Below are 10,186 nucleotides of genomic sequence, written 5' to 3' on the forward strand. Positions count from 1 at the left end.
TAGAGCTACTTTCTAGAACAAGGCATCCCTGAAGAATAAAGAAAGAATTACAGTTGCATGATTGGACAGTGTTTGTAAAACAATTTGGTTTTGCAATTTGCTTTGCTTAAAGACTTAAAAAAACTATCCCATGGCTGAGAATCACAGTTGAAATATGCTTGGAAGGTTTTTTGGATTTGTTTTTTTTAATATGTTATTATTTCTTTTCCTTTAAATTCTTGATAATAGCCACTTTTATTAAGTCAAACCCCACACTTACTGCTGGGAGTGCTCACACAATCAATGCATTACTGCAGACAGTAATCAGCAATGGGCCACATTCAAATACCTATATTTCTCTTCCAAAATGGAGATGAACTGTGCTCTAAATCTTCACTGATTCTTGGTGAAAAAACCCTCAGCCAGCAGTAGTCGAACTCTTTCTCATCAGCCTACCTGCTAGATTTATATGACATGCACCCTGAAAAGCATATTCTGCTCTCCAAGTAATTGGGGAAATATGATGACTAACCCACAGGATAGAAGAGCGAGGGTTCCTCAGCCAAGCAAAACACAAAGGAATGTATACTTGAAATCAGGGAAATAGGACCAGTGCTATCGAAAGGCCAAATTCCCTGGAGAAACAAAATATCCAGGAATTTAATTTAATAAGCTAGAAAGCAAAGTAAGCATTTTACACCTCTATTAAATTTTCCTTATGAGTTTTCTCTGCAAATACAGAAAAGACAAGAATGCCATTTCCTTTATATGGATTATTAACATTTTGTTAGTTGTGATCTATTTATACAGATCTGACTAATGACTTAAAGTGAAATGGTTGTAGCAGGGAGATGATAAATTATCTAATGTATAACACTGCTTAAAACCTAAACATGTGTTTATATTTGCTGTTCTAGGATAGTTGCCAAAGGGACATTTTACTCAGCAAGTTATATTAGTGTATTTTTTTTCCTATAAACAACAAAAAAACTCTCCAGAAATAATATAATGAGGGGAGGGAAAGGAATGTCATTTGTTTGCTGCTAGGAAGCACCATGAATCAGATTTTGAAAGGAATTTCCATGTTGTCTTAATTAAAAAATTCATTTCTTGATACAATTTGGGTAGAATTTTCAGTAAAAGTACACATTACCTACTATATACTCTATTTATATGTCAAAGAAGCAAATCCCTCAGCAGATAAGGCTATCGCTGTCTGTGGAGTCAGTTGCAGCACATGGAAGGAGGTGGTGTTTTGCTTTTAGGAGTTAGTTGAAGAAACTTACAGTCACTCTACTGAAGACTAACAAGCCCAAGTGACATTCTCAACAATTCTTAGAAATAAAGGAAAATAACTGAAAAACCATAAATCCTATTCTGGAAGCTTTATTCTCTAACACTAACCATCATATATGTCAATGAAACAGTCTTAATAAATGAAGAAGAAAAAAAAAGTCTGAAATCTACTGCGTGACATTTATTCTTAAGAATCTTTACTTCAAGAAGGTTTTTATGATATAAAGAGAGACATTTTTACTTGAAAGGAGATGAGAAGAAAAAAGATGTAAAAGTCATCAAATTAGAATCTCACAGTAAATATGCTCACCATGAAGCCACCAAAGGAATAAAAGGCATGCCACAAAATCAGAAGTAATATTTAACTGAAGAAAATGGAAAAGAGATTAAATGTAATCTATAATAAGGTCAACCAGAAAATATTTTTCTGGTCAGCTTGCTAAAGGCATAAAATCTATTAATAAAATCATTTTTAAATTCTCATGAGCAGGTAGCTTGCTGAGAGCTGGTATGGGCAATTCAGTTGAAAAGAGGAACTAAAGGAAAATAAGACAGAAAAATTAGGAGCACTCTTTATATGCACTACTGATGGAGGGGTTATAGGGAGTTTCCATACCATTGCCTGTCTGTGCAGGGAAAAAAATGTCAAAAATAAGTAATAGAGCCACAGAACCACAGAATGGTTGAGGTTGGAAAGGACCTCTGAAGGTTATCTGATCCAAACACCATATCCCTCTCACAACCCCCCCTTCCAATTGTAGAAAGGATTTTGGGAAAAATGAACAGAAAGAATGCTATCAGATCATAATTACTAGACATTATTTACCAAAAAAGTCAAACAAAATTCTAATACAAAATAAATGATGTACAAATGGGGTTAGCATATTATTTTAATTTTCATTGTAACACATTTGATACAAAATCTTTCAGGGTAGTCAAACTTAGAAATGACTGTTTAAAATATTAATTTGAATTCAGTATTCATGAGTGCAAATCAATGTACATTGTAGACAAAATTATCCTACTTACTTACACTTATGATGGTGTCCATTGAAGGAGGTAGAAAAGATTTCCAGGGAGCACTGTTTGAGGGAAACCTTTGTGCTAAAAATTGCCATACACAAAGTTCAGATACATTTAAGAAGCAATAAAGGAAAACATTCAAGCAAGGAAAGACAGAAAATATTTTGCAGCTTTTCTTGAATGCTGCTTGCAATTCTAGTTTCCTAATCCTGAAAAATTATACAGTTAGATGAAAAAGGAACAACACTGAATCAAGGATGAGCAGAGGTACTGCACAGACTTCATCCATGAAGAATCACAAAGTAAAAAGCAAAAAGTGCAAAATTCTTAGCTGACAGAGAATATCTAAAAGTTAGTATAGTTCAGGTCAAGAAAATCATGATTCATAAAATTGTGAATGAGACTGTGATATTTCTCACAGTGCCCAAGTATGAAGCCATCCAATTAAATTAGCAAGTAGCACAACTACAATCAAAATAAAAGGAAGAACTTCTTCGCACACATTGTGCTAGTAGTGCCACAGGATCAGGATGTTGTGTAGACTAAAAATAGATATAAACTAGAAAAATAATAGATGGAAGAGAGGCTGTGAGCAGGCTTATAAAGTCCATGGCCTGGACACAATCTACTGCAAAGGAAGTCCTTAAATTGCTAACTGCTACAAGCCAGGAAGCCATGTAGAGGGAAGAACTTTTCCGTACTTGCTTTCTTTAATATTCACTATCAGTGACTACCAGAGGGTTAATAAGATAGATGAATATTTGGCCAGAACTAATCCACTCATTTTTACTTATATTCTTAAAGAAACTTAGTGAAAAGTGATGAACACATGGTAAAGAGAGAGAGAAATTAGAAATTAATGAAATCTATAAAGTTAGGAAAGCTGTGAAAAAAATCTGTCCTAGAAAAGATAGACTGTCACAAAATGAGTTGTTAAAGAAGAGAAACTAGACCAAATAAATAATTAAAAAAAAATAAAGGAGGCTAAGATTTACCAAATTGGATGGGTGACTACAGTACATGACATCCAATCATGTCCTTGTTCACATAACCACCAGGGTTATGCCTTTCTTATTCTGTGAAAAGAGTGTACTGGATACAGAGATATTGTATAGCTCCGCATACTGATACTGACTTTTCCAGACAGCCCTGAAAGAAGAAGGCATGGGAAAAAAAAAAAAAAAAAAAGGAAAATCCCTGTGTGAAAAAATAAAATATAGTATATTCATGTCTGAGATGCTGATAAGTATATATCCTCCCAATAATTAAAAATAATCTCCTAAAACACACAGAAATATGTATTAACTTTTATTTCCAGACAATAACCCCAATTAAGGATGACCCTCATTGAAATTGCCAGCAGTCTTTGAGAAAGCTCTTTAGATGACATGACTCCAATACTTCAAGAGAAATATATAGGTGAGGGTAAAAAGATGATCGAGGACAGACATCAAACAACATTTGTTTTGGAGTCAGATTGTTGTCCTTCATCTCTTAATCGGTGTTTTTGTAATGAATATTCACAGTTCATTTCTCTCAGCAAGAGTTTCTTCAGTTACCAGACATGGGTCTGTTAGGCAGCTCCATTCATTCAGTCATGTCATTTCCTTGTTTCATTAAAGACAGCTTTCATTTCACAGACCCAGCATGGGTTTGTGTTTGGAAGGGAGAGAGGAATTCAGCTCACTGTTAATAAAGCTATGCATGGTTCCAGCTTGTTATCTTTAAATTTCACCCTGCGAGGACAATTGCTTTACATTAAAAATTATAATAATAATAAACTCTAACTCTGTTGCTGTTGAAGTTCAGTTGTTCTGATCACTTTCTGCCAATAAACAGCTGCAGATAAAAATGAAGGTTTTACTGTGGCTGTGGGTGATACTGTTCTCTTTTTGATCAATACACATGGGAGGAAGGATTCTGTGTCTGAGTGGATCTGTGTTTGCTTTTTCCCTGGGCCTCAAAAGGGCCACTGATATTGTAGAAGGGAGCAAAAGGTCCATATAATTTCCTCAGCTTAGCTTTGATGGAATGTTTAGTCACCCACTGTTCCTACTAATGTGTTTCTTCAGTGTTACCCATCATAAGCAGGAACAATCAGGCTTCCTCCAGTCTATGTAGGAGCAATGTTTGAGATCCATTCCTTCTGTACATTTTCTGAACTCTTCTGCAAAAACATGTTTATATACTTTGATTTTTCAAGACAAAAATTCCAGATGTCAAAAGAACTTGAGCGTTGTGATGCAGAGCTTAGCAATAATTTAAAAAGTGAGTAGGAAGAGATTTTCTACTCTGAGGGTGGTGAAAACCTGGAACAGGCTGCCCCAGAAGTTGTGGTTGCCCCATCCCTAGATTTTTCTAAGTCAGCTGGATAGGGCTTTGAGGGACCTGGTCTAATAGAGGACGCCACTGGCCATTGCAGAGGGATTGGAGCCAAATGATCTTTAAAGTTCCTTCCAACCTAAACAATTCTATGATGCTGTGGTTCTGTGAAGTCAAGCTTGGAGTGTGGTTGCATGACAGCTTGGGCATAACCCCAGGCTGTGTCTCTGCTGCATGCTTTTTGCTGACTGATGCAGTCCAGTAAAAACTTTTCCTTAGTAGTTGGTGCCTGGCAATCTAATCTCAGCTCTGAAGCTATCCAAAGTGTTTGAAAGCTCCCCCAGCCCTCTAATGTGTGCTGTGTTATGAGTGTCCCTTGCGATTGTTTTAATAATCACTTTAATTAGGTTCACTGCTACTAGAGATGTATGTGCCCTGGACTGACAGATACTACTGGGTTCATTTTTAATATCAGACAGCTTAATGGAGACAATGTGTTGGTTTCCTGTGGAAAAACAAGAAGTGAAGATACCAACTGAAAATTATGAGATAGAGTCACAGAGAAACAGACCAAATTTTATTTTGGAACTATCAAAATGAAACTATCTTCTCAAAACAGAATTATCTTCTTCTATCCATTTATCACTCTTAATTTCTTAATGCCAATTTCTTTCTCCTTTCAAGTTACAAGGAACAGCCAGCAGGACTCTGCATGAAAGACAGTGGTGCATTAAGTTTACTATTAAAGCAATTTCAGAGATGCCACATATCCAGACTGCTATAACACCATCCTGTCTCACATTACATGGAGTATCACTGTACCTACTTTTTAAATGGCTTTCAGATTTCTCAGTTTTCATATGCCACTATGAATGGAAACAACAAAATACATTAGCAATGACAGTAGCAAGGTCCTCTGACATCAGATTGACTGAAAATTTTGTTTCTCCACTAATGCTTTCATCAGTGCCAAGAACACGACTTTTCCATTCAAGTGCCTCATACAGGCCACAGGGAAGCACAATGATGGATATTCTGTGTGGTACAGATGGCTTCTTCAGTGTAATGTGAATATCTGTGTGCTCCCCCAGCACTGATTTCTGTGCTAAGCATGCATTCCATTTTTGGATCCTTCTCTTCAGCTTACTGCCTGCATGCCACATTACCAATGTATGCCATCTGTGGTAATCCCTCCCTCGATGCCGTCCTTTTCCCCTGAAGAATGGGACTCTTTTGTACACTTCCCTTCTCTAAAAGACATCCTCTAAAGGTACCATGGACTTATTTTTCAGTATTTGATAACATGATCCCATCTTGGTTAACTTAGAGAATTGAATGGAAACTAGATAGAATTAAGCTAATATCACAGCTAGTGCTAGAAAGCTATGCCAGGGCAGTGGGGGAGGGAACCAAAAACAAACAAAAAACCTAACGAGCATAAAACCAAAAATAAAAACAACCACCAAAACAAAACAAACAAACAAACCAACCGCATGGAAATAGAATAGATGGAAAAATTCAGTAGAAAAGCAGAAACGTGTGAGAAAGAGGATGAGACATAAATGGAAAGATAAACTCAAAAAAAACTTTTTAAAAAACAAAAAGAGAGAAATAATAATGTCAGCCCTTCCAGACAGATTAAGAAATGGGAACTCAGCCAACACAAGGAATAGAAGAACAATATTATAATTGTTTCTTGAGAGATCTGGCAACGGGCCATTTAGCCTGCTTGTTTTTACCTTGGGTCATTGCCCAGACTGGACAATTAAAAGGATATTTTTGTCATAGAACCAGTCATTTTATTTCACTGCTGTTAAAAAAAGTGTCGCTACCAACTGTGCACATTGATTTAATCTGTAGTTGTAGGATTTTGTGGAACAAAGCACTTGCTATGGTTCAAAAATCTCAGAAGCACAACCCTTTCTTGAGGTCTTCTCAAATTAAAATAATGACTTCATAGAGAGTAGGTGAAATCTCACCTTCTCTACCTCCCCTTCCCCCCCACCCCACTTTTCCCCAGAGGGAAATTTTAAATACAAGCTGACAACCAGATTCTCCTTTTATGATCACCTACACTTTCCTCTCTCCCATCCTGATTGTTGACATTTGCCAGAAGCACAATGAATCTTTAAATAGGAACTTCTGAAGACTGGTGTCATTTATTTTCCATCCTAAGCTAGAGAATGGATGGTGGTGAGTATATAGTGTTTTCCATTCAAGACTCTTGGCACATCTGTTTTCCAGGGCTTTTTAAGGGTTGCTATGTTTAGCAAAGAAGTTATTTTAGTTGCATCAGATCTCACAGGATTTCAACATTTCTGACATTGGAGTTTTCTTACTGGTAGACTTTTAGGAATCTGAACATTCATATGGCAAAAATGTCATCTAGTGGAATCAAATATTAAAATATTGTAAAGGAAGAAGAGGGATTGAAAGGCTGGATTTGCGAGCTATCATGCTGTAGGAAGTGACTAAAGCCCCCTGTTCCACATGTACCTCAAGGAATTCAAGTCCATAGCTCCTAGCTTCCAAAGCAGCAGTTTGTTCATTTAACTGTGAGCTCATCTGCAACAACTGCTGTTCCATATGAAACCCTGCAGTTATGATTGAGCACAAGACTTAGAATGGGTCTCCTGCTTGGAGAATAAGAGCTAAACCTGGAGGTGAAACACCTGTATTTGAGGACACTTTTTGAACAGTCTAGTAAAAAGCAGGCTAAAAGTTCCATATCCCCAAGGGACTTAAGTGTGACATTTAAATTACTCTTTGGGAGACCTGAAAGACTTGTATGGACACAGGAATGAGAATAGGACAAAGAATTTAATACAAGGAAAATAAAATAATCCCCACATTTTTCCCAACTGAAAGGATTTGCCAAATTTGGGTTGAAGTAATCATTAAAAATATTAACAGTGACATGATGGCTTTAGGTAAATTTTTATTTCTTGAAGAAAATTTTCTTTGCTGTTTGATAAGGGTTTATAATTGCATAAATATACAAAAAATGTTTAAAAATATTAAAAAGTAATCAAATAATTATTCGGGTTGTCTTTTCTCGAAATTCGTCTTTCTCATACAAGGAGCTTTGAAGTACTAGCAGGTTCTTGTGGTTTATATTTATATTTTTATATTGCAGTTCTTGAAGCAATTGTATATGCGTGGTTAGCTGTTAGAAAAGAGATATGGAAGCTTTTCAGTAAGATAAATCAAGTAATTAAAAAATCTCATTGTCTATACAATTTGAAGTATGAAAAATAAATCATAGAGTAGGATGTCATAGTTGGTTCTGCCTGAAAAGGGGTGGAAGATTGCTTTGTCATTTGTCCAACATTTAGTTAGATTTGATCAAATAAAAATATGCAAAATCAGGCTGAGATCCAAGATCAACACATCTTATTCTAACAGTTTTAATTTTCTGACCATATATTCAGGACACACATCAGCAGGTCAGTGACTACATTCCAAGACTATTGTCAGTCAAGAGAAATGTAACTGGTTTATATCTTTAATTTTTTTACAAATTTATCTAGCCAGCTTGTCAGGAAAACCAGATGTGGGAAAAAAATCATATTTGAATTTTTTTTTTCACTCATCGTCAATGGGACCTTTGAAAAACATTGACTACATTTAAGCCATCAGAGAGGAGTTTGCTATGCATCTTGAGACCCTGTACCCTGGTACCCTCTAGCATTTAAAACATGGAGTCCCAATTGTTTTCCAAATGCACTTGAAGTTCTATGGGATTGTGGACTTCCCTTTGCCATAGGGTTTCAGAAAGGTGTAACCCTCTGGATATCTCTAGATCAACCCCATACTCAAGGCAGGGACAGGTAGAGCAAGTTGCCCGTGGTTGTGACCACTTCAGTTTTGTCTCCAGAGATGAGAGAGTCCACCAATTCTGGGAAATGTGTTCTAGTTCAGATACCCTCACAGTGATTATTTTTCCTTTTTGTCACTGCTTTCCCCTCATCTGCACAGCCCCTTGTGTCACCAGCTGGGTTGGGCATGACTTGCCCTGGGTAAATCCGTGCTACTTGTTCCCAGTCACCACCTGAGTCAGGCCTTTGTGTGCCTGGAAATGGCTTCAGGGAGAATTTGCTTCACAATCTTCCCAGGGACTGAGCTGCTGATCTCCTTGCAGTTTTTGGGTTCTGTTTAGAGTAGGTAAATGTGATCTTTGCCTTCATTCCATGCCTTACCTATGTTCTCCTTTGCTATGGGTGCTGTTTCTCTCCCACACGTGTGGTCAGCATGCTTGGGTCTCCCCTTGGCAGTCAGTTTGGCTCTCTGAGACAAGTCCCCAGAAATTCTGGGAGCAACATGGACTACAGCCAGCTGCCCCATGTCCTTACAAGCCTTTTCACAAGGAGAGTGCAAGCAGACCGTCTTTCACTGAAGAAAAAGCTACTAAATGAAAAGGAATCTCAACTGTTATACACTGTAAAAATGCAGGGTAATTTGCATTTTTAAAGCAATTTACCTAATGCCTACCCAACATTACAAAGCATAAAATCAAGGCTATTTACCTATGTTATAAAGCTTTTTATGACTTCACTCATAGATACTGAGGTACTGAGGTGATGAGACACATATAGATGCTTCAGAGTGCATAAAAGGTGAATGATGCCCATAAACAATTGAAAAGGATAACACCTAAGCTGTCTGCCAGGTCTGATTTTGTGTCGTTCTGAGTGCTGTACTCATGTGCCCTATTTGGAGAAGGCCTGTCCAATCTGTAAGCCAATATGCAAAATTTACACCCAGCTGTGAGGTTCTGGCCAGAAGAAAAGGCATTAAAAATCAGAGTAAATACCTGATCTCTGCCTTTTGGACTGCAAGCTTTTTACATAGTGTGCTTTTGCCATATATCTTTACGGTATTTGGTATGTTGGGACAACCAAACAAACCCAGATGTGCTATTATGTGCCATGGTTTAATCCTAGATGGGAACTAAGTTCCATACAGATGCTTGCTTACTCACTCCTGGTGGAGTGGGGGAGAGAATCAGAACAGTTAAAATAAGAAAAATCATAGGATAAGATAAAGACAGGTTATCAAAATATGAAAATTTTCCTCTACCACTAAAATTTAATTTTAATTTGCTTTTTCAGTTCTTTAGAATTATTCTTCTAACTCGAGGTAATTAAAGCAGTGATTTTCTTTTGAAAATAATGAACTGGTCATCATAATTGGACAGAGAAGTATGAGATTTTGAGGCAAAAGCATCGCTATTCAAAAATATATACCTTTGTTTAAGTGTCTTGAGTGGCATGCAGCAGTTTGTAGCATAATCCTCTTTCCATCTTTTATGCTTTATTAAAGCAGTCTCAATTTCAAACCTATCTGATATCCAATTCCAAGGGAAAGTGATTTAGAAAAGAATTATCAATCTCACAATATCACCAGATAGATTTCTTGTATGTGCGTGTGTGTATGTACTTGTGTGTATGTATAAATGTATGCATGGAATTTCATAAAACAGGTTTATCTAAATCAAGGCATAAAAGAAGCAAGGAAATAATCTTCATATTTTCCCTCTTGGCCTTGTGAGTTCCCTAGTGCTGCA

The sequence above is a fragment of the Zonotrichia albicollis genome, chromosome 3, assembly GCF_047830755.1.
Source record: "Zonotrichia albicollis isolate bZonAlb1 chromosome 3, bZonAlb1.hap1, whole genome shotgun sequence".
Classification (NCBI taxonomy): Eukaryota; Metazoa; Chordata; class Aves; order Passeriformes; family Passerellidae; genus Zonotrichia; species Zonotrichia albicollis.